The sequence below is a fragment of the Parus major genome, chromosome 2 (assembly GCF_001522545.3).
Source record: "Parus major isolate Abel chromosome 2, Parus_major1.1, whole genome shotgun sequence".
Classification (NCBI taxonomy): domain Eukaryota; kingdom Metazoa; phylum Chordata; class Aves; order Passeriformes; family Paridae; genus Parus; species Parus major.
In genome coordinates, this window is record NC_031769.1 from 79528111 (window position 1) to 79554373 (window position 26263).

Here is a 26263-nt window from a genome sequence, read left to right on the forward strand (position 1 = left end):
TTTGATTGATTGCGTACCATTTAAACATTGTATCATAGTTGTTCAGTAATCAGCTAGTGGTGTAGTTTTGATCTTGCTGAAACATATGGGCATTTCCATAGGGCTCTCCAAGAGACATCTAAACACTAAATACAAACACAGAATATGAAAATTACGCAAATAAGTTCTAAATCAAAGCATCCTTTAATGCATAATTGTATGAATAGGTTTCATTTCACTGGTTTTGCAGCTTGAATGGTGCTCATGGGTCTTATGATCTTGTAATTCAGTGCAGATTGTATCTAAAATGTAGTTCAGACATCAATATAGAGCTTGTTCTGTACATGTTGCTGACAGGTACTTCTTTCTTGTTTGTTCCTGGTGGTTAATGGGACCAGCACAGCTTTTGGCACAAGCTAAACAGAAGGAAGGCAGCTCTGAGGGATCTGACAAACACACAGCAGTCAACTAAAAGTGAATAAATGAAGCTGTTACCAGCCCCAGCTGCTTCCCCTGGCCGTGTCAGAGACACTGCTAATCAGGGGCATATGGCATGCACATAAATCTGTGCCTGTACTGGCACCTTTTAGCCTGGCATGTAAAGGTAAACTGAGATCAAGATCTGCTATTACTTATTTGTCAGAACTGTGCCATGATGCTAGCTTGCCAGTGCTTCATCCTCCTCACCCTCAGCACAAAAAACTCTGGATATATCCCACTGTAGAACCTTCCCTTCCAGGCTTTTTCATGCTCAGGAAATTCCTTAGTGAGTAAGCATGTAGTCTGCTGGCGTTGGCAGAACTGCACTGGTTGCATACATCGCCTCAAACATCTTAGAAATAGTAATTAAAAAAGTATTTATATGAATGTTAAAGTGAGGAATGTTGTGGAGAAGAGAAGTCTGGTACAGGTATCACTGAAAATTTTAAATGCACGCTCTCTCTGTACTTGGCTCTCATCCTTACTCAGAAATTATTTTTCAGTAAAAGAATTGATAAATCTCTGAGAAAGGCAGTTAAATTATTAGAGCAATTTACTTATTGCACAACCTCTGCTGCCGCCTGTTAGCCATAGATTGAGAGCCCTCAGGTAGCTGTCCTGTTTAAGGGAGGAAGATGGTTTAAATTTTGTTGCTGATCATTTGGTAAAAAAGGTCTCAGGTCATTGTTGATCTCACCTATCCCATCTTTGGACATCAGCCTTTGTAAGCTTCAAGCTCATGAGCTGGAAGGGTGAAGGTATGTAAATAAAACAGTAGAGCACTAAACAGGTTGTGAGTTTCTTCTGTGAGAAAGGATAGAAGATAAAACAAGGATTCCCCCGCTTCATTTGTTATTATTCAGGACTTTCATATGCTTCTCACTATGTAATACATAAACTGCTATGGAAACGAACCAAAATGCCTTTCTTAAAACAGTTCATCTAAAAATATGCTTTCAAACTTCTGATACTTTGGATTTTTGTAAGACAACAAAATAATGGGATGTATTGTATACTTTCCTAATGCTTTGTGGAGCTTTTCAGCCTAAAGCATCCAATATTATCAAACTATTTTATCTTAGTGTGTATCTATCTATGTACCAACCTCTATTATTTAATGGTAAGCCCTGTTGTGTTTAGGTCATGCCTCAGCAGAGCACTTGAAACAGTTTCTGTGTTTGCCTCTTGGGATTGGGGTCTACCCAAATAGCTCAGTAGTGTGCCTAGAACATGCTCAACCTTCCACTGAATTACAGTTTCTCAAACGACCTTTTGTGTGAGAGTTCAAAATCCTGTTGATAAGGTTGTATCACGCCAGATGTCAAAGATTCTTCCTTGGTATATATCTAGCCAGAGGAACTTAAGAAGTCCTGTTAAAACTGCCTGGGATATTGAGAGACCGCCAGCTTATTCACAACCCTTCACAGAAGTAAAAGTGAACGCCGTTACCTCTATCTTTAGCACACGTTTTATGGGGTTCTACAGGGTCCACGGGCTAAGCAAGTTACTGTTGGCTATTACACACAGGTTTACATTTTTTCTCTTACACACAAGGATATTGTTTTGCTTTACTCTCTCTTCTGCAGGAAGGTTTCAAGGACTTTAGCCCTTAATATCACGACTTATTTCAAAGACTGGTTTGTGCAGACAGGCCTTTACTAATATATAAAATATAGCAACAGTTCCCCCTTTCTCTTTTTTCACAAACCAGGCTTTGGATGTGACTCATTCTATACTTTTATGAATACAATATAATATACAACTTAGACTTTCATCCCTATTAACATTATAAGTAAAGTCTGTCCCCCTTCTAGCACAAGAGACCTCAACCATCCAGTGATGCCCCAGCTGGCGAACCAACTTCCAATGGGGTCACTATCTTCTTTCAGGGCATGTAACCCATCCTGTAGCTGTTGCAGTTGCTTATGGATGGAAGCTGAATGATCAGTAAGATCCAAGCAGCACATGCCTTCAAACTCCTCACAACCATGTCCTTGTGCTGAGAGCAAAAGGTCAATTGCAGCTCAGTTTTGTAATACTGCAAGACATACACTACTCACATCGGCTGAAAGCTCACTTAACATTGTGGATGTTAAGTTCAATTCTTTCTTAGTCTAACAAGCGAGCCTTTTTAGAGTTGCTAAGCCTTAATTCATTCAGGCTTCACTTTGACTGTTTGATGTTTTTCATTTTATCAGCTACATTCAGCAATTGGTGTAAGCTTGGGTGGAACAAAGTTAGTTTCCCAAGATAACAGGGTCTTCCATGTGGACTAGCAGGAACTCCATTCAATGCTCTATCTCCACAGATTAGGAATATGGAACTAGGTAATTGCTTTGGTAATCGTCCTGTGAGATTGTACCACTAATAAAGGCTTTACTTTCAATGGTAGTAATGAGATCAGCTATAGGGTTGACTGCAGCCCAGTGCTGCATTACTTTGTTAGAATGGCTTTTGTTGGGGGTTCAAACATTATTCATCCACCTGAGGTATTGGTGGAACCTAACAAATCTAATTCTTCTGGGGGCCCTATGGTAATATTAAGAAGTTTGGTAATTTTTGTTTGCCAGCAGGCTTCAAGTTGTCTTAATGTGAGGCCAACAGTGTGATTGCACTCTTGCAACATTGCCAATTGATTCAGTCAAATCTCATTACTAACTAAACCTTTAAATGCTTGAGGATCCCATTCAGGGACTCCTATGAGACAGGTGGAAAAAGGATCTCCAGGTGTGGCTAGGCTTAGACACATTGACCTTTGGCCAGTTCAATGTGCCAGAGTGACCCATATGTTCTGTCGCTTTTGGATGTTAGCAGACAGTTGGTCAGGACTATACACAGCACTATTACCATAAGCAGTTTGTTCCATGTAAATGACACCATACTTGCAAACTCACAGCTAAAACTTTAACGTTAAATGAACTTTCAAAGATGCTTACACTACCTCTTGAAGGGGGGGAATGCTTATACTTTATTCTAATATAACAATTACTATACAGACTAAACTCTTTATCTTAAACTATTATCTAACTACTTTTAACACAGGTGCTCTGGTATATATGTAGTCTAAGCGTGAAAGCAATTTGCTGAAAGGGTAAACACACAACTACAATTTGCTTTATATACAGTTAGATGGAGTCTCTACACTTTTCTTAGATCTTCTACAGAATTTCCCTCACAAACAGACTATGATTTAACACAATTCAGTCCTGGAACGTTCACTGCTCCTGTGATGTCAGCTGGCAGCTGATTGGTGACTGAGGGCTTCGATGTTCAGGTTGTTCTTCACATCCTTCTAAATCTTAAAACAGAAGATAACTGAAAAAATTGGTAGAGACACAACATCATAATAACAACATAAAATTTCTGTTAGCAACTCTCTGTGCAGTGTTCAGACACAACTGTGTCCTGACAGGTCCACTTCTGATCCATGTCTGGAGTTCCAAGACTGTGTGGTGACTTCTCTGTTCACTGGATCTCGTGTGTTCAGAGGCAAACAGTCTGGTCAGATGGACAGGTGACCTTTTTGAACCTGCCAACAAAACACAGACACTTCTCCCCTTGAAGTTAATGAATTAAATTCATACAAATGCTTTTAGGGCATCAATTTCCCCCTTTATTTTTTTCTTTTTTTTAAAAATAAAAATGAGATGTACTTCTGTCATACACATCAACATCAACACAAAACCATATACACAATGAATAAGAACTTACAGCAGTTAAAAATCGATCAAATCATAAACATTATTAATAACATATATAAATTAAAACTACCACTAACTAGTAAAACACTGCATCAGCATCCCATAGTTTGCAAACAAACAGAAACAAAAAAAAATCAGTGAAGGATTGGATAACCACCTCCGGAAATGATTCTCCAAGCCCACTTCAAAATTGATCCAGCTGTCATGTTAATAGGGTCAAATTGTTGAGTCAAAAAGTGACTCAAATACTTATTTGGTACAGAAAACATCTGGATCTGTTGGCAAACATTCCATCCAGATAAAGGCAAGGCTTCGCCAGACCCTTAGGCTTTAAACTGGAAAGATGCCTCTTAACTCATTTTTAAGACAAGGTTCTCAATAGTAGCAGCTATGAGATGCTTAAAGCACAGCAAACTGTTAAAATGCATTTGTACAAATCAAATGATCAGAAGCCCTAGGTACCAGACCAATTAAACCATTCAGCAGCTGGTATATCTGAAGCCTCTCCCATGGCAGCTGACCCTCAGCAATGGTACATCTTCTTAAAATTCTGGAAACACTGAAAAATAAGAAAGCTATAACAAACAAAAACTGCAGAGATTGCAACAAACAATAGAACTCCCAGTGAAGTCAAGGGTGTCACAGACTGCATTCAGTTCTGTCCACAAGCAGGTGTTCATCAGTGTTCTATCACAGCTGTTTCAGTTGTGGCTGTCTTCATCTCTCTAGGAAAATAACTATACTTTGCAGTTTAGACAAGTGTCTCCAATAAAACATAAAACAATTTAAATTAAACAATATTTAAACCTAATAAAATTAATTATAACAAAACTTAACCTTAAAAGAATATCTAAGTTAGAAAACTTAACTTAAAAACATTCAAGCCTAAACATAATAAAACTTGACTTTTCTTAATTCTATTAACACTTAATCTATATTAAATACAAACATAATCTTATTCTGTTACTACAAAAAGCAACTAAAAGTTTGATACATACCTTTTAAACACAATATAACAATAACATGGATTCACTATAAAGATTATAAAAATGTAACGAATACATCAGAATTCTATCTCATCTAGCTTTGAGAATAACTCACAATAACTGCAAGTGTTACTAAAATTACTCATTCATAACAGGAATTTGCCTAGTATATGCTTAAATTGGTTAGGATTTTAAAGTGCAGTTTTTCTAGAGAAAAACCACAACACCACAGGGTTTGGCAAGTTGCCACTCAGCTTTTGTAGCACTTTTCAGAAACATGAAGTCCAATTCCTAAACTAAAATCCAAAATCCAAATTGGTATATATGCAGTTATATGTGTTTTATATAACAAAAGGACTCACATTGAAATTACATTATTAAAATTGTGGAGAAAACAAGCAAATGGGTAATATATACTTTAACTTAACTTTGTCTTGTACAGTAAAGGTCTCTTAACTAATTGTTTTTTAAACCACAAATCTCTTCTGTAGATAACATTAATTGGAAGGTTTTCCTAGTAGCTATAAATTATACGATATTTTAACCTTAGGTTTTAAAGATAATTATTGCAAGGTAACTTCTGTTAATATTCACCTTAAACACCCTTTTATTTTTTTTTTGTATTTTTTTTAAACTTTCAAAGAATCACAATAATTTCTCTAGTAAAACTGTAAAAACTGTAACTGCATAAACTCATAGTTACTTAAAACACAAAATTAACTCTAAAAGGTTATATAAAAACATTTTAAATAAGCAATGAATCATGACTTTTTAACAAACTGAATACTATCTCGGTGCTTTTTCTTAGAGAGGGAGCAGGGGGGTGGACTGCCCGCTCTGCTCCTGCTGCTGCAGCTCTGCTGTTATCTTTCTTCACATTCTCTACATACTCTCGCAGAGAGGAAAAACGGAGAGAAAGAAAAAAAACCTCACAAAGTTAACTTTAACAAATGCAGTTTTTTTCTCTCAATCTCTCTTGTTGTTCGCCGATAGAAGAAAAAAGGGCATGATTTTTTACAAAAGCAGACGATGTTACACAAAAAGTCTCTTAAGGCCAGGTGGTAACAGCAGTGACCATTGCAGCTTATCAACTTTTAATTACAGTGATGAATTTTGAACTAGATACCATATAGATTGTGATTTTTTGGCTATTTTGTCTCTCTTTGAAGCTGTCTGAGCCACCTGTTCCTGCTCAGCTGCTCCTGTAATTGTTCAGTGTGGCCTTGGAACTTTTTCTGCACTGCCTCTGCCCTGTGGGTGTCTTTGTTCTCTGCACACACCTCAGTGCTCCCCCATGTCACCCTGGTTTGGGTGGAAACCAATCTAAATTTGGCTTTTTTTCTTCCAGGGTAGTAAAGTTGGAACTTAAATTAAGATTGTAGTGTTAAGAGTGACTCCAAAAGTGAAGCAAAGAGTTCAGGACATACCACATCCTGCCATTGCTGAACAGATTCTATTCGTTGTTTCAGCTTTTGCTGTGGAATTTCTTTCTCATTATTTTCTTCTCTCTGACTCTCCCTCCCTCTCTCCATGGGCAGCATAGATAGGAGAGCTTGCCCAGCAGTGGGAGGTAAAGGCATCTGCTGCTGTGATGCAGGTAGAATTACGGGGCTCACAGCCTCAGCATATCTCGCTTTTCTGTTTTTTAAGGTATTAATTACAATCTGACGAGTTCGACCGAGAGACAGAGTGTCCTTGCTCTTTTCCGTGATTGCCGTTTCCCAGATCAGAGCCCTTATATCCATCCATTCCTCAACTGCAAAGAGCAGTGGGAGCACTACTAAATGCCCATGACAATTAGCCCATATGATGAGCATATCCAGGTCGTTTTCCCTGGCTGCTTCGCCTCGTTTAACGAGAATACAAAGAAACAGTTTTTTAGCTGCTGCAAACTCCATTTCCATTTTCCCTGCGGCCATGGCGGGGGGGGTCACAACCCCTCACTTACACCTCCGCCTTTCGGACTCCCCCAGCGACTCGCCCCCCTTTATTCATGGGTCGCCTATCTGGTACCGATCCAAGGCAGCGTCTATCTGCGCTCAGATCTGCTCCACCAACCTCGGTCCAAGTCCTCGTCCCACCGTGCGTGGACCCATCAAAGCCCCCCTGCCCTCAGGGTCCCGTTCGATCGCCAAATATTGAGAGACCACCAGCTTATTCATGACTATTCACAGAAGTGAAAGTGAACGCTATTTTTTTCTATCTTTAGCACACCTTTTATAGGGTTCTACAGGGTCCGCGGGCTAAGCAAGTTACTATTGGCTAACACACACAGGTTTACATTTTTTCTCTTACACGCAAGGATATTGTTTTGCTTTACTCTCTCTTCTGCAGGAAAGTTTCAAGGACTTTAGCCTTTAATATCACGACTTATTTCAAAGACTGGTTTGTGCAGACAGGCCTTTACTAATATATAAAATATAGCAACACTGGGACAACTCCTGTGATAACTGTTAAGAACGTGTCTGAGTTGAACTAACACCTAAATAATAGAAACTGATACCAAAATTCTCTTTTCTGCAAAGTATTTGTGTTGTAGTTGTGTGTTGTCACCAGTTCTCTGTCTGAGAGTGACCACATTTAATACCTAATTACTTCTTTGTGATAGCAGCATTCCAGTCATTTTGTACACAGTTGCAGGGAATCCTGACAGCTCTGACACAAGGAAAAAAGCACCAGGATACAGCATATTTTCCGTACAATCTCTTACTGAGATTACAGAGCAAAAAAAACCCAAAAACCTTTTGAAGCAGAGAAAACTTCTCTTTAACGAAATATCTAGCTTTAATATATCAAAGGACTTGGGCTAAAGATAAGAAACTGTCCTAGTGGTCTTTCAAATCCTAGAGAAAGGACAAACATAGAAATGTGTAAGTAAAGAAATTTTGTGTGCCTGACAGGCACTGAGAAAAAAGCAAATGGAATTAAATAAATAATTTTGTAAGTGTTAGTCTGTAATGTACACTTGAATGTGCATGCACAGAAAGAATAATATTATACAACTATTTAGCTTATTTACGTGGTTGTATTGAATTTGAAATGTAATGCAGTTGTTAAAGTTTCAACTGTGGACTTACCTGACAGGGGAAAAAAGTCCTCTCTACCTTTGTCACTACTGAGCATCGAATTCTCACACCACAGTTAATGGCTATTACACCCAGAGTTTCTAGAAATAACTGTTCTGAAATACTTTTTTTTTATTATTCTTTTAAGTGTGATTTATACTGTATCACCTACCCTAAAAGATGATTAATGATCTATCCTCTGAAGGTGACCATTCTTTCAGTCTTCCAGTTTTGTTTTTGTGTAGTGGCAGACATGGCCTACTCTCATAAATTAGTGGCATATGTATAAAATTTCTCCTTGTGTAAAATTTAGACATAAATAGAAAATAGCAGCCATGACTGTATGCATTTCTGAGATTCCTAATACCTTTTATGGTTTTACCATTATGTTTTTATTTTCTAAAATATTTCAATTTCTGTGGCTAAAGTGAAAGACTACCCCTTGTTTTCTCTGAACTCCCCCTCAAGAAAAGGAAGTGTAAAAACTCTCCAGAAAACAACTGAGAAAAAGATGCTTGGTCAAATATGTTGGATGCATGGCTAGGGAAGTTAGAGCTATTTTTCCCTTCATGAACATGTTTTTTATGGTAGGTGTTATTTCTAGAGCACATTGATCACAGGTGTCCTTATGAACTGGTCACTGGATGATTTGATGTCACTGGAAATGTGCTTTTATTGCTGCATCAGTGTAAATGTCTTGCTCAGTCTTAGGTAGCAATGAGGTCTGTAAATCCCCCTCTCTGCCTTAAAGTACTTCAAACAAAGTTGATAACTGTTTATGTGAAGATGTCCCAGGCTGGATGCTAAGGTTAGCAGAAGTAATTTTCTTCTTCACAGAATAAACACAGCTTATGCAGTGAATTAGGTTTTATACTTCTGGAACAATTTGTATTTTTCCTCTTCCAACCCTGATCACAGCAGAACAGCAAAAGGTAAATGCAATAAACACTGGCCATTGATAAAGATTGTAGTGTTACTTCTTGCAGGTGCTGCCACTTCTATGCTGCTCAAAGCCATTCAGTGCAAGTATTTATTTGAAATATATACTTATAAATTGTAACTGCTGCTCTAATCTGAAAATTTTTCACAAATGCTACTCCTGAGTCTCCTTGAGTCTTGCTGACTGCAAGGCAGGTGCTATACATGCTCTCAGTAGTGTTTCTCATTCTCTACCTTTATTGCCTGTGCTGGGTGCTTATGTGGTGGAGCAGATATTAGAATGGAGTTGAAGAAATTGGATTATTTTTGCTAATGTTTGATAGTTATATTTTTTACCTCCTTTGGAATAGTGACCAATCATCTCTGAAGATCTCATATATGTAGAAGGGAACATAGGGAATCAGAAGTCTAAAGATTGATTGTAAAAATTGCCAGGCAGCCCATTACAGTTAGGCATAATAATTCCATAATTCAGAATTTCAGAGTACTTCAGTAAGTTTCTATATACGTTATTCTTTCACTGGTGACAGTGAAGAATGTAACTAAAAGGGAAGGAGGGAAGAAGTTTTGATCAAATATTTGAAGGCAAATGAAAAGCCTAACAGACAGAAGAGCACAAGAAGACCCTTTCAGATGGTATTTTTCTCCTCAGGAGAGGCTCTTAAACTGACAATGGCGAGACTGTGAGCAGAGCCAGAGTAGCTGCTCCTGGATGCCAAGAAGGAACAAACAGGGATGTAGGAAAGGAGAAGCAATTTAAAATACTCTGCCGAGAACATTTCTTTGAAAGAGCACATTCTATTAAACACAGGATTCATTCTTCCACAGCATTTTTTTCTTCCTATGACATTTTCCTCCTTTGTATGAGGTCACCATATAAAAGGATTGAATTGTGCAGTTTCACACACCAACACCATTTTGCTCTCATGGAAAATGGCTGCTGCCATCAGCTGCAAAGGTGTAACAGGTCACTCAGGGGTTTTGGCACCAATGATTCCTTTCCTCAAGCCAGGAAATTAATTTTTGCCAGCAAAGTCACAACACTTAAGATTCTCATCTCAGGATAATAATTCTAAGATGCTGAGTTCTAACTACAAACTGCTGAACTGTCCTGCCTGAAGCCTTCCCTTGCATCCTTAATAAGTATTGCTGAATTGTACAGTGTCCTCTTTATCCTGGAGAGCATTTCCATAGACTCCCTTCAGAAGAGAAGTATCAGTCCAGACACTGTCACATGGAGTTCTATAAACTGAGTGACTGCATGCTGAAAGCATCTATTTTCCCATCTCACTGAAGCCCATCATTCACATTCATTTTTAAATTAAATGAAAGGTGTGAATTCTTTACAGAACTAAGAAGTTCTTTACAGAAGTTCTAATTTTTTTACAGTTCTTTTTTACAGAACTGTTTCATTTTACAGAAGTAAACTTCTGTGAGTTCTTTTGACTGGGCCCAGCAGCCTTTCAACACAGTACCCTGCTTGTTCACGTCAGGCAGTAGACATCAACTCCATTAGCCTCTTGTTTATCTTCTTTATAATACACATAGCTGCAGCGTTGTAGTAACTTTGATGTCATCCATTGCACTGCTAGATTCCTGATGTTCAAGAATACATGCATACTTGTTTCTAGCATGGTTTTCTCCCAGGGAATAGTTGCACTTAGTATGGGGTGATGGAGAACAGTCCATAATGTTGCTTTTAGACATGCTAACTGACAGAAATCTTAATAATATTTGAAAGATCCAGAAGGGTGATTAGAAGAGCTCACATCATCCTCAGAGGATATCTTGGTTTGATTTCTACAGAGTTCTGCAAGATTCCTCTCTATTTCCATGAGGATACTCAGAGAAAACAGAGTATCTTACCATGGTGCAGGACTGGGGAAGAGTTACTGGAAAAGCTGGAATGCTGACCAGCAGGAGAGGACCCATATACCTGGTGCTGGTCAACAGCCAGCTGAACATGAACCAGCATGTGCTCAGGTAGCCAAGAAGGCCAATGGCATCCTGGCCTGTATCAGCAATAGTGCAGCCTGCAGGACCAGGGCAGTGATCGTCCCCCTGTAATTCATCATTGGTGAGGCTGCATCTCGAGTCCTGTGTCCAGTTCTGGGCCCCTCACTACAAGAATGACATCAAAGTGCTGGAGCGTGTCCAGAGAAGGGCAGCAGAGCTGGTAAAGGGGCTGGTGTACATGAGGCAGTTAGGGGACTTGGTTTGGTCGTAAACTTGGCAGTGCTGGGTTAATGGTTGGACTCAGTGATCTTAAAGGTCTTTCCTAACCCAAATGGCTTTATGTTCTTTTTTCCCCTATGTGTTTGAGTAAGAATTATGGTTCTGGATTCACTTTCCCATAGATAGCCTTGCCCTTCTCTTTTTACTTCGAAAATTGCTTCAGTTAAAGGCTGGAATGTGACTTCTACTTTGGTGATACTGTCAGTTTTCCACTAATGACATTATGAGAACTCCTTTAATCTCTGCATGCAAGAAGATATAGATGGTGTTTAATTTAAATGAAAGCGGTATCTCACAGGTGATACTGCAAAGTAATGTAATTGCAGAGAGACTCTACAGCATTTGTTGAGAATGCATTTTAGTGCAGACAACACCTGTATACCTTTGGAGAAATTTTACTTCCCCGTTTGGTTATAAACATTTTGTTAGTACTTTCATAACCGTAATTTTCATATATTAAAATATGTTAAAATAAAATATTCTATGGGTAAAATCTCACAGTTTGAGAAATTAATTACCTCATTGGCTTCACAAGGAATTTCCTATTATAATGATGACTTTTTTATATTAAAATGTGCTTACCTGTACCTGATTCCTAAAACAAATACTAAGATTTTCATGCTTTTATACCTGTGTTAGATTACTGCAGTACAGTTTCAGTCTATGCCCCCATGCCCCTGGGCATCTGTATTCATCTCTGCAGGAAGATGTCAAGTAGTCCATTTTCAATACACTTTCTGTGTAGTTTTTACTGGTAGAAATTACTCAAATGAAGTGAAGCAGCACCCAGGGGCATACCCAGATAGAGTCTTATGTAAGAATTTTTTTTATTATTATTTTCTAAAGTCTCATTGATAATTTTACAAGACCTACCTTTCAGATTCTTACTGATCTCTAGTTTGTTTTCTAAGTCAATCAACAGATGGTATATCATTTTGCAGTAAAGGCTGGGAGTTTTTATTGGTGGGTTATTTACTGTCAAATATTCAAAGACAAAATGCTGCTTGTTTGGTGTTTTTTATACTTTACTCTCAAAGTATTTTTGGGAATGATCCTTTGATTTGTCTTTTGTAAATTGTCTTAGTTTGCATTGTTGAAATAGTTTCTGCCACAAGGCTTTCCTCTCTTAGCATCTTGTTATTCAAGGATATGATTTTACACTGAAAGTTATGTGTAACTTCTACTGAGAACCATCATCAACACCAGGGAGTCTCAGTCTTCACAGCAGGACAAGAAAAACAAGACTTACAAATAGATATATGATTGCTTCTTGACCCACTACATTCAAGGTTTTTGTCCTTTAGCATGGGGAATGCCATTTTTCATTCCACCTCAAAAATTATTTATATTATAATCTTAGTTTTCCAAAGAGCTTTTGAACTACTTAAAGAATGTATCTCAGCCAAGAAAGCCTACACTGTTACAGTATTTATGGTGTACTGCATATACCTTACATGAGCAGTAACTTCAAGTGTAAAATAACTGACCTGTAATTATTACATGACATTTAGTCAACTGGGTGGTTGATAATTACAAAACCAAACTGTGACAGGAACAATTAATTTGATCAATTTGAGTATCCATTGTTCTAGCTTTCTCTAGCATACATGTGACTCAATACACTCTTATCATGCTGTGACACAGAAAAAAAAAACATATTTTTTTCATTATCGTCAGACAGAGAAGAGAAAGGGGTAAATGTGTGAGGGTGTCACAAATAATGAACGAGTTAAGTCAAAGCTGTACATGAATGTACTTGAAATAAAAAGGGTTTATACTGAAAGCTCTTGACTAAGTTTCAAACCAGTGGCCCATTTTAGCCCTGCATGATGATGGGCACTCTGTAAATGGGGATGTTAATTTATTTATTTATTTATTTATTTTTATTCTTCTTAAGGGTGATAAGTTGGCAACAACCTGTCAGTATCAACTCCTACATGGCTTCAGGTTGAAAACATTTGTGAGGGCTGTTCCTCTGTCATGGTTTGACCCCAACCAGCAGCTAAACCCCACACAGCCACTCGCCCACTTCCCCACAGTGGGATGGAGGAGAAAAATGGAAAGCTAAAAGTGAAAAAACTGAAGGGATAAGATAAAGACAGTTTAGTAAGGAGAGCAAAAGCAACACACACAAGGAAAGCAAACCAAAGAAATAATTTGCCACAGCAAAACAAGGAATTTCCTATTTCACCACTTTGTATGGGCAGGCAGTTTGCCTGGAATCATGCATCTTGTGGCATTCTTGCATTCCCACTAATATGAAGAGGGATATAAGGGCTGAAGATATCTTTTCCCCTGTCCTACTGGAAGGTCTCTAAAATACTTGGGACAACTGAAAGATGAGTCCTCTTTGTTTGACATAGAAATTATGCCCTTTTTCCGTGATCAAAATCCCATCACTTGGATACACTATGGCTTGTCCCACCTTCTTTCCACATAAATTTTTTAGAAAATTTAATGGTAGACTAACCCTTGTTTTCTACTATTGCTGCTTGGTTTTGAGTTTCTTCTTTTTTTATTTTGATCCCATCTTCTGCACTGTGTAATCACTTGTGATCACTCTGCTCCCTTCCATTTTATTCATTCCAGCAGTCAGTAGCTTGAATTCTCTTTCTCTGTTAAGGCAGGCAGATATCAGTGGTTTGTTTCTCCTGAGTAAAGCAGTGATACCTGCACTTCAAGCTCTCCTCTACTGACAGGTGTACAAGAGAGTTTATATGACAGCATTTCAGTAACTACAGTGCCAGTTTGAAGTGTCTCATGTGTCTGCTCTGCATGTCCCTTTATGCTATCTCCATGACACCCTCTCTCCTCTTGCAGTTTTGCATATAGTACAAGCCTGTGGCTGAGCATTTTTCCTCTTTAATGTTAGCTAAAACAAGTGAGGCAGAAATGGCTACATTGGTCTTGACACAATAGTCTATGTTAATACCGTTAAAGCCACCTAAATGTGAGTGCTCTTAATTACAATGCTAATAAAAACCCGGTTTCATTCACTTCACGTAAAGTGTTGTAGTTGTTTCTCAGTCTTGACACCAACACTAACTATCTATGAAAGTATATCATTTAGTTTTTTTCTTGCTGATATATTGTCTTTATTTTGCTAATAGCTTCCACAAAAACTGATAAAGTGTTAGGCCTTTTAATTTTTTCACAGGAAAAAAACATAAAAGTATGCCTTCTATCTGGTAACTAAATCTTACACTGACAGTCTTGCTTTCAAAAGCATTTTTGAATGCGTTTCTGTGTTTAGTTTTGCCATCTTACTTACACAATATCATTTTATGATATTTCTCTTTTCTGTTGAGAGGGTGCAAATCTATTTTGTGCACAGTCTTTACACTGATTAGGACTGAGTATTAATGAGCATCACTGTGTGCTGTGCTGTATCCCCATAATATGCACTTTCTGTAGCACTAAAGTGGCATTTTACACTCTGAGATCCCTCTGGGATCATTAACAGTTATTCTTGATTTCACCATCAAGATACTGTGCCTGAATTATAATAATGATTTGCTGTGTACCTGACATATATTTCACTTGATTTAAGATTAGGAAAACATTCCAGTTGTTCAATAAATGAATTAATGAGAAGCCCCACAGGAGTAACATTTGCTTATAAGGGGAAAGACAGATTTAGAATATTAAGTTGTGATGTTAACTGAAGATTGCGCAACAAAGTGGTGGCAGATTGCTGGGGCCGGTCCTCGTCTTCTAATCCTCTGCTCTGCTAAGGATCTTGAATGCTTTGGGTTTATGGCATTCACATTTCAAAATTGTTTCTTTGGGAAAAAGCTCCAGTCATGTAAAGTGGCATAATTTTAAAAAGAAGTAACTAAGAGTGCATTGTTTCATAAATGTATTGGAACATTTAGTTGTGGTTGGGGTTTTTTGAGTTAAATCTCGATCAGCAAAAATTAGACATTTTTCTTGCCCTCCTTGTTTTCAGTTGTTTTGTAACATACCATTCTTTCTCATCTTGCAAAGAGACTGAATCAAACAAATTCACAAGATGACTTAAAACATTATTTAACAAAATTATGGAGTTAATATTGAGAATGTATGTTAGTATTTTCATCTCAATGCTACTTTACACTGTTTTCATATTTCTCTCCCACTGCCCAGTTCTTTCCTCTCCAGGGAATAACCAAAAGGACAGTGTTTTTCCCACTCTTCCAAGAAGTTTCTCTCAAAGGTTTTTCTATGATAGTAATAGTCAGCAACAATTATTTAGAGTGAAAGTGAGCCAGATTTTTATATACATATATACAAGTACTAGTACTAGTAGTATTAGTAGTTAGCAAATGTCCATGTTTCATTTGCATAATTGCAACTTTGCTCTCGGGACTCTGCTGTTCATTCACTACAGTGGAAGCTGTTAGCAGTGTTCACAAACATCTTTTGGATGCAGAATTTGACCTCTGTTCTGCTGCTGTTTAGGGTCCTGGTTCTTGTCTTCTCACAGGCTAAAGGGAGTGAGGCCTTGAACAAGAACTTGTCTAGACTCCCTATTTATCTCAGTTTAGCATTCACGCCTACCATGGCTGTCTTACGGCATCTGGAGGTTGGAATACTGGCTAAAGGTTTCTATCTTTTTCAGCTCTGGGCAGTCAGAATAAGCACCTAGAAGAGAATTCCAGTCAATAAATTTGATAAGCAAAAAAATCATATGTGAATATCTGGTGAAAATGCATTTCATGCAGTCAGGAAAAGAGGAAAATAAAAGCAGTATTATGTGTGCAAGATGAATGACCTTGTGCTGCTTTCTGTGGCATGCAGCAGACACAGAAAGAACATTGCACTGTACTGTTCCTCTCTCAACTGCTCTGAGGGAAGCATATTGTATTTGTATCAAAATATTTGCAAAAGCTTTATCTTTTGTATTTGAAAATATTTGGTAGTAAGGAGAGAAGGGTAATACACTGAAAGACAGTGTCATTTGGCATAGGTAGTATGATATTTTGAATAGGTAATAAATGTATTTGCAGCTTTTTCAAGCAGTATAGTGCTCTACTGTATATGCCATGGATTTCTTTCCATTCATAACTCTCCTGCCAGTTGCTTCTCTAATTTATTAGGCTGATTGATGTGCGAACACAGAGGATCACTTTCCTACTGTAGAGCATATTTTTTATTACTGGTTTCATCACCCAACAAGACATGGTAAGATTTTGCACACTACATATAGAAATAAAATTACATAGATTGATATCATTATCTGTAATTTGATGCTTTCCCAACATATCTCTACTAGAAAGGTTGGCAGCAAAATTATTTCAATAAGGAAAACCCAAGTCCTGATAAAAAGAACCTGTCAAATAAAACTTTTAAGGTAAAGACCATCAGTTGATCTTCAAAATGTGTTTAAAAATACAAAGAGAAAATACTAATGAGAATGGTGGCAGCAGAAGGTACAGGTTTGTAGAGATATAATACCTAAGGTTCTAAAACAGAAATGCCTACCTTGAAAACAGTACGTGTGTGTGCGTGTGTATATACACACGCACACACACACTCATTATATAGTACATACTTTTATATATATATGTATAATATCTTGTATATTGATCTGTGGGTATTATGAAATGTTTAACTATGAGGCAGGTGTTTACTTGTGCTGACATTTATAAAACTCGTGTAAATGGGGAGACTGAGGAAAGATTCTGCAGTGCGGCTTTCTGCTTCACTGAAAAAACTCTTAAACTGCAGGTCATAGCCTGCCTTTGTGAGCTTAGACAAAAATTTAAATTTTATGTGCCTAGGTTTCTGTTAGCAAAACTTCCTACCAAAGAGGGATGTTGTTAGAATGTATTCATTAGCTCTTGAGGGAGTAGCTTGCTCACAAAATACTTCAGGACAGAAAATTCTTATGTGACTGAGATTCTTTGAAGGATAATACATCATTTCCAAGAGAACACCTCAATTTAAATCACAGTAGAGAATGTCCTGTGAGCAGATGTCATCAGCTATGATGCTTAATGTAATAAATTGTAAATGTATTTTTAATCTCAGAAGAGGCCTTTTGCTTATTCTGTGAGACAAACTGAGGTAACTGCAGCAAGCATCAAAAAAGTAACTTCTTGAATTTCCAGTTAGAGCTGAAATGTCAGATAGAGTTGTTTTGTTTAGTTGTTTGGGCTTAAATGACTGGAAAAAAAATTTTTCTTTGGTCTTATTGGTGACCATCTTGTTTCTAGATGGTATTTGTGTTCACATTGACTACATCCCATTTGTGATATCCTTAAATGAACAGAGTGAACTGCAGCTTCAGAATTTTTCATATAACCCTGAGGTGGTGTCCTCTATTGTTGTTACAAAATTTGAAGAAGTGACATGCTGCTTTCTCTAAAAAACTTACTTTTTGCTTTACATTAAAAAAAAAAGGGTTTTCTTTACTTGTTAAACTTTACTAGGTATCTGCTTATATGAATACCAGGATGTTTTTAGTTGAAGTATGTATGTCAGTTCTTTTCACCAATAATGAATGTAAACCTTCATTCTCAAATAGATACTTAATTATTTTTAAATACCAGAAAGTAAATGATCCAAACCCTTGATGTTAATCATCATTTTTCATTTAATGTCAGACAGTACTAAATCAGTTGACTGGTTGAGTAATGCCAATGTCTTTGCATCCTAAGTAATATTGCAATTGCACTGTCTATGGCATGCACACAGCTGAACCTTCTTTAGCATTGTGCATTTTTTGAAAAACAAAAACCCCAAATCAATATCAAATAGTTACAGTACTGAGGGCTTTGGCAGCTGTGTATTTTATCATATTTATGTATGTTCCTCTGTTTATAATGAAGGTCAGTGCCAATCTGTTAATGTTAGGAGATACTGCTTTTAACAGTGGGATTGAAAATTGCTTTTCTGATGCCTTCACAGTCAGACAAGCACTTAAGGTCAGTTCTGTGCTTGCAGTTTGAAGCGTTATTTGGAAGATCTCACTAGTCCTTCATGATTAGAGAATACTTGTGTTGTCCTTCAAATGTAATGGTTTATGGTTTTTGAAAGTATTAGGGTAAAGTGCTTTACAATTACAGTTAATTCATGCCTACCCAGGATTTTTTTTATTTTTTTTTCCCCCAAGAAAACTTTGATTCATAATAGGCATAGTCTTCTTACCAAGCATGAAAAAAAAAATGTGTCACAGAGCAGAACACATTAAGGGTTACTAACTGAGAAGGCAGTACATTTATTCATACCTTCTCAGGGCAATTTTAGAACATGATTTTCAGTCTCCTGTTCAAAAAATAGTTTTGACCCTCTTTTAACCCCATACATAGATCCCAAGATCTAAAGAGGTCACTTAAGAGACTCAGGAAAAAACAAATCTGTACTCAATAATAGAAATAAGATACCCACTCCCATTAAAAAGATCCTGAGTATTGACACCATGCTTTGCATCCTCACATCACACAAGTTTTCCACCAAACACCCACCTGGTTTCTACAGGCACAGAAGAAAAAAATCGCCGTCTTTCTCCATACAATGCAGTTTAGCACAGAGGGAACAATTCTTATTTAACTTTAAGCGGAACATTGTATATATACAGATAGTTGAATTTATTTGTATTATGCCTCTTTGCAGCTTTATGTTACCTTTGTTTCTGATCTAAAAAGTCCTAATGAGAAAGCCATTCTTAAATGGGACCTGTATCTAAACCCTGATTTTGATTCCTTAAACAAATTAGACTTTGGAGTTAATGCAGCAATTTGCATAACATTCTGCTTTATTTTCAGCTAAAATTGCTCAACACTTTTTTAAACCTGTAGCAAATTAGTTCACTAATGAGACTAAATTACCCTAGGATGTTACAGGTAAATTTGTCTGTAAAACATCTCATGTGCATTTGCAATGTACAGATTTTGCATTGTCTACTTGCTATTCCATAGGCACATCAGAAGAAATAATGGAGAAGAGGATTTAAAGTTTGAACCAGTATATTTGTGTCAAGAGATGTGCTGCACTGAATATTATTCCCATATTCTGTTCTGTTGAGTTGCTTTCTCCCCCTTACATTTATTTCAAATTCTAGTAATCAGCCCTCTGAAACTAGCTAGAAGTGGGGCTGTGCATATTCCAAACCCTTCTCCAAAAAATAATGTAGTACTTTCCCTCTTAGATGAAAGTCATTTTAGTAATGTAAACAAGGCAAAGATAAAAAATGGAGAGAATTTGTAACTGTAGTAGAAACATGAAGAAATACAATAATTTCATGGATACCGTGTATAAACAGTCAGTGCAGTCAAGTTGCTATGCAGCCATCTTGGCCTTTTCTGCAGTGCCCTAGTCCATGTGGGCACACCAGTTTGCTCACACAGTGAGCCTGAGAAGAACAAGCTAGCAGTAGTCAAAGACTGTTTCAGAAACACTACATGCCCTGCCACCTTTAAAATATTCTTGGGAATTTGATTTGGCTCATTTGTTGCTTCTCCTTCCAGCACTGGTGGAACGGTGTTGCTTAAAATCCATTCACATGTGAAGTAGTTAGTGCTTGCCCTCCTGGGTGGAAAAACAGTATCTAAGAACATTACTAATTATTTCCAGAAGTAGGCTTAAACTGAATTGTCCTTTTAATTTGGTGGTTATTGGATATGTAACGTCACCTGTGCTAGCAGCCAGTTATTTTTCAGCTCTGTTCTATATATAATAGAGTGGCATTAAAAATAATACCATGTGTTTAAATACGTGTATTTTGATATATTAAAACATGCTTTCTTAATAGCAGAAATATCACAGAATAAGTGGCATATGATACAGTGTGTTACGTCAATTTAACTGGCCATTAATATCTATGATCTGTAGAAAGGATTGATTGTTGTTAGATTTCCTTCTTCTCCTTAGTTGCTCAATAGTTATTATTAAGAAAAATGTGGAAAGTAAGCATCTAACCATGAATTAATCTTTGAATTAGGAACGTGGAGCTGTTAGTAGTGCAACATTTAATGTCTTTCCAGGAAGAGGAGATTGTGTTATTTTAGCAGCACACTTTATCACTCTGTCAAACATTTTTTTTTACCTATTCCTGCTTCTCGTCTGTTCCCATTATATTTTACTTGTAAGTAAAAACTTGCTTTACTTTGTAAGTCAAGGTACTCAGAATTAAATGCAGAAAAGGGTGCTTCAGTTATACCTACTGGCAACATTTTAACAATATCTCAGATATCCACTGATATCTGAGTATAAATAGAAGAGTGTTTTGGTTTCTGTCACAGAAGCATTTTTAGGCTGTTTTGGAATATTTCATTATCTAACAGTCTTTGGCTAAACTGTTTAAAACTTGAATTTTCAGTGTTCTTTACTTTTGTATCTCTAGCTCTAATTTTTGTATCTCTAGCTCTAATTTTTGTAGCCTTCCAAGGGATGGAAGTGGCAATTTCAATTTAGCAGTGATTGAAGGAAAGGGTTTTGCTTCTTTTCTTTGCTTCTGGAGGGAAAATAATAATTTTCACTCCACAGAATATATTTCAAAATAGGGTTCAAAATCTTAGTGAGAGTTAAAACAGATAATATCTATTTTACTTTAACTTACTTCTGCTGTTGCAAAACCATAAGCAATAGCCAGGTTCCAGGGCCAGATTTCTCATAGCTTGATATGAAGAGAGGTCACTCACCTATATTTTGTTCACTCTGGTCTCACTGGTATCTGTCCCTGAGATCCACAGTGTCTCTGATAGCTCTTTCCCACATATCATGTTCTTCTCATCAGCTATTACAGCTAAAGGTTCACTAGTGTTATACCATTGTTAGCAATTAGGATTAATAACCAGATAAAACAGGGTGTAGTGATCAAATGAGGGGTGTGGCCAGACAAGCATACTGAAGCATAACTTATTTACAGATGACCAATTGCTTTCATCATGGCCTTCTCTATTTCCTCATGTTGTTCCTCCCCCAGGTATTTGGAATGTCTCCCTTTCGCTATATTTGCCCTTGTGCTAAACATTCTGTGAGTCTGGCACACTGCCACAATCCCATCACCCTGCTCTTTACTATATGACCTTTCCATTCATTTCTTCCTGTGTTCCCACTTTACCAGTTAACAAAGCTCAGGTGGAACCTCTCCAAGCCTTGGAGTGGTTCCTTAAGCAGCCCATCAAGCAGTGACCTCCCAGACATGGTCTTTGGTATTGTCTCCTGCTCTGCAGAGTTTGTGTATCTCAGTGTGGTATGATATCAAGTATGCTATATATAATATATATAGATATATAGTTTCAGACATTTTATCAATGTCTTATTGACTTGTTTTACCAGCACATATACTTCAGGCTGGTGATATGTAACTCCTGATAGATTAAGTGTCTAACAGTCCACTGTTGTGGTAAACATCACTGAGTCAAAGATAAACATTGAAACAGATAAATTAATTTCTCATAGGCTCTTGACATGAGGTATAGAAGCTGTCCTTATTAGGAACTAAATTGACATCTTCACTGCCTCCAGCAGCAGCCTGAACCCCTTCTTGAGTCTAATTTTTTTTTTCATAGTGTGGATACAAATACATATTCTCAGATGTGATGCAAAAAAACATCATACTATGCCAGAGGAGAAGACTCTGTCATCAAGCTGACATGAGTGTACTTTTATCAATCTGTGTACTAGAAAATCTAGCACCTTTCCTGTCCTGTCTGCCTGTGTTGTGGCATCAATAGGGCTAGTCAAGTGCTTCTGGCCAGCAAGTAGATAGTGACATTAATGGCAGAGAGCCACTTTAAAGGAAAGTTTGAAAATAACCTGGTAAAAGAAATTCCTCAGGAATGTGATTCCTCAGATGAAAGCAGCTCTGTGCATTCTTCCACGGAAATAATTTTTTTCCCAAAATTTATATAATCTCTGTTCTTTCAGTTTTCACTTTGGCATAGATTTCTAATCACAGCTCTGTATTCAACAGGTCTCTAACAACGTCTTCCAAAGACATACACAAAATATTTCCAGTGAGAAAAATAAAGGAAAATAATTTACAGAAATTAACAGTATCCATGAATTAAGAGAGTCATGAGAAACAATGCAATGCAAACAGATTCACCCAGCATTGTTAATCCTTCTCCTTGGATCCTCTTTCTTCTTATTTTTGAGAAGAGATGGTGTAAAAAGAGGACAATGCATTCAAGACATGAGTAGATGCAACTGAGCATACTCAGTTGTGCTGAAGAGTTGAAAGCCATTCTTCTGAGTTCTGAAGTGGGTACTTTGGGGCTGGTCTGTGTGAGAACAGAATTGATCTTCTGTATCTCCTGACAAGTTGGTACACTGTTTTTAGTAGGCAAACAGACTGACATATTCTATTTTCTTTTCCTCCTAGATGTAACAAGGCAGCAGCCACTGATATGTCAATAAATATTATATTAAGAAATGTTTTCTTTATCTTATGTTAGGAAAGAGACAGAAATATCAAATTGGGGTTTGGGATTTGATGCCCCATTGGTGCAAATTGCTGCTTATCCATCCATCTCAGTGTTCTTGGCAAAGACATTTGGCAGTAGCACTATTGAAGTCACTGGAGCTGTGATTAACTTAGCTGAGATCTGCCCTGGGAGACTAGGTCAGAATTGTCCTCGACGCTGTGGCTTGTAGCTCCCTAAAGGACTTGAACAAACAATTTCATTTCCTTTGCCTCTATTGCCATACATTTAAATAGATCCTGATAACATCCATCACAATCACATGATTTGTCAGGCACAGTTAAACCTGCTGGAGAGTATAGCTTTATACATCTATATAGATATGTGATAGTAGCATGAAGATGGGGTAAGACTTGTGAGTAAAGGCCTGTTGTAAAAAAAACCAACAAAACCACCAAAGCAAGAGAGTAGTCCATATTAAAAAAACAGTATCAGAAACGGAGCTCCTAGTTGTGAGCCATCACCTCCATCTCTCCCTGCATGACATCTGCTAAATATCTGAGCTTGGAAATTCAAAGAAAGTTTGTAAAATAAATCTTGTATTTCCTAGGTAAGAATAGGTTCTTTCTTCAGTAAAAATTAAGAAATTTTGTCAAGTTATGCAAAGTGTTATGTAACATCCATTTAATTTCTGTTGTATTACCCTTTTTTCTTTCTGACAGAAATGCATTTTAGATAAATATTTAATGCCTTTGATTTTAAGAATCTATCTTTGAATCATTTCAGTCTGCTGCTGGCTTCAGGTTCCTGAGAGAGGAGGAGTTGCATGAGCTGAATACTAGTGTGCAGTTAGCTACCATGACTGGAAAGTGTAGTTTAGGAATACTGTCTCAGTGTAGCAGAACCACACATTACCCTTTACAAATGAGCAGAAGATAGCAAAACCTATCACCTGAGAGCATCTACAGGATAAACTGCTGAGGAATGTGAGGTGCCATTTGATTGTGTGTGCAAGGGGAAGAGTGGGAAAAACAGCATAGGCACAGAGTCCCTCTGAATGGAGACAGAGACTTCCGAGTCTTTAGCTGAATTGTAGCACACAGTATGATTTTTTTCTACAAAGTAATGCTTTTATTCATTCTTACTCTATTTTTTTTAGCACCAAAGCAATAAAAATATTCATTCAACATATTGTGCTTTAAAAATATAATTCACAAAGATCAGCAGGCATGTTTTCATTCTGTTGTCCCTGATATTACTCATCACACCAGGCGGCTCATATATTTTTTAACTGTATTCTTTCTTCTATCAGATCTTATTTCTTTTCCGAGGTTGAAGTGTGAAGCTCAGTGGTTGATTGACCTTTTGTAGAACTGATGCATAAATTTGTGTTCCTAGTCTGTTTAGTAAATGTCATCTGTTTTGTCTTGTAGGTGGCTCTTCATGTAGCCTACTTGGTTTTGAAAATCAGGCTAGTAGGGGAAGCAAATATATTTTTATATGAAGGTTAAATGGTAATGGATTGTAAACCAAAACAAACAAAACAAGGAAGCTTCACCCCCACCTATCCCAGATAAACTTGGTATTTTTTTTTCTGGCTCAGAAATGAGCTAATTATTTAATTGCAAGTCGTTCTGTTCACATGGAAAAGGTTTGACCAGTGAGATATTTTGCAGCACCTTTTCTCTTTGACCTGCTTTTCTCATTTCTAAACTGAATGATGTCATGGTTTCTCTGAACAGCAGAAGCATAAGCTCTCAAAAAGATAGGTGAACTTTTCTGCCTGAAATTGGTATATTTTACCAATGTCCATTCATATGTCTTCATGCATCATGTAGTGCCAGCTTCTGTAGTCTTTGAGGTGACCTGCATATTACTCAGAAAGTTGCACATGAGTACTGATATAATGCCTATTTAAGGAAAAATATCCTTGTTTATCTTTAAACACTGTCACTTTGGCATTTAGACCAAAGCTGTATGGTAACTATATAGATATTAAAACATCTTAATTTAACACTGTAGCATCATGGTGTATATGCTTTTTGATAACACAGCTGTTCTACTTTTTGGTTTTGCTGTTATTAAAAAAGTAAAAATATGCCAGATAAACTTGAAGACGAAAGGGGAACTTCTGGTTTAGCAGTGAGTAATTTCATATAGTTCAATTTTGTAACCGTAAAGCTTGAATCACTTTTCAGTCTTTATTTGAAGTGAATCATAGATTCACATAATCATTTAGGCTGAAAATAATCAAGGTCATCTAGTCCAACCATTAAGTCAGCACTGCAAATTCCACCACTAAGTGCCACATCTACATACCTTTTAAGTTCCTTCAGGGATGGTAACTCCACTAATTCCCTGGGCAACTCATTCCAGTGCTTGATAACCTTTTTAGTGAAGAATTTTTTCATAATATTCAACCTAAACCTCCCCAGACATAACATGAGGCCATTTCCTCTTGTCCTACCACTTGTTACTTCGGAGAAGAGACCAACTCCCGCCTGGCTACAGCCTCCTCTCAGGCAGTTGTAGAGAGTGATAAGGTCACCCCTGAGCCTCCTTTTCTCCAGGGTAAATAATTCCAGCTCCCTCAGCTGCTCCTCACTGGACTTGTGCTCCAGATTCTTCATCAGCTTTGTTGCCCTTCTCTGGGTCCACTCCAGCACCTCAATGTCTTTCTTGCAGTGAGGGGCCCAGAACTGAGCACAGGATTTAAGTACTCAGCAGTGCCAAGCAGAGTAGGAGGATCACTGCCCTAATGCTGCTGGCCGCACTATTGCTGATACAGGCCAGGATGCCGTTGGCCTTCTTGACCACCTGGGCACCTACTGGCTCATGTTCAGCTTGCTGTAGATAGTTCCTTTTCCAATAGCCAGCTTTCCAGCCACTCTTCCCCAAGCCTGTGGCATTGCATGGGCTTGACAGTAATGCAGGACCCAGCACTTTGCCTCATTTAAGCTTGTATTAGATCCATGAAATTCCATACATCAGTTATACATAAAGATTTTAAGTTAGTAGATGAAGCTTGAATTCCTAATACATTTTACTGTTCTCTAACTGTTTCTGTCTTCCAAGACTTCCCCCTGCAGAGCCCCAAGAACACATGCCCAAACAAAAACTGTTTCACAATTTTTTCTTTCTTTATTTTTTTTTTTGGTCCTCAATGTAAAATGGCCAGCTAAAGTGCCTGGTTTCTTTTAGGCCTTAGCCAGCTACACCCATGGGGAAACTTCTTGACTTTTTCAGAGATGTCTGTATAATATGCTTAAAGCTAAAGCATTGTGCTCCTCAGATGTCAGTTATGAGTCTCTGTGGTTTCTTAAAATTAGATCCAAGACTGATTATTCTTTGAGAAACAAGTGGTGCCACAGAACAATAAAGATGTATTTGTTTGAAATGGATCTCATAATAAATTGTACCTGACCTATTTGATCATTTGTTTCAAATGTATAAATATTTTTGTGCTTTTTCTAGAATGTTTTTTTATATAAGATATCACATTAGAAATTTATTGTGTAGGCCGCCTT

The 26263-nt window shown here is 37.4% G+C and overlaps 1 protein-coding gene across 6 annotated transcripts in view; it reads left to right on the forward strand.

The window, feature by feature from the left end:
• CTNND2 (catenin delta 2) overlaps nucleotides 1-26263 on the forward strand; it is a 701753-nt gene that overhangs the window by 526918 nt on the left and 148572 nt on the right. The gene's annotated exons all lie outside the window — the stretch shown is intronic.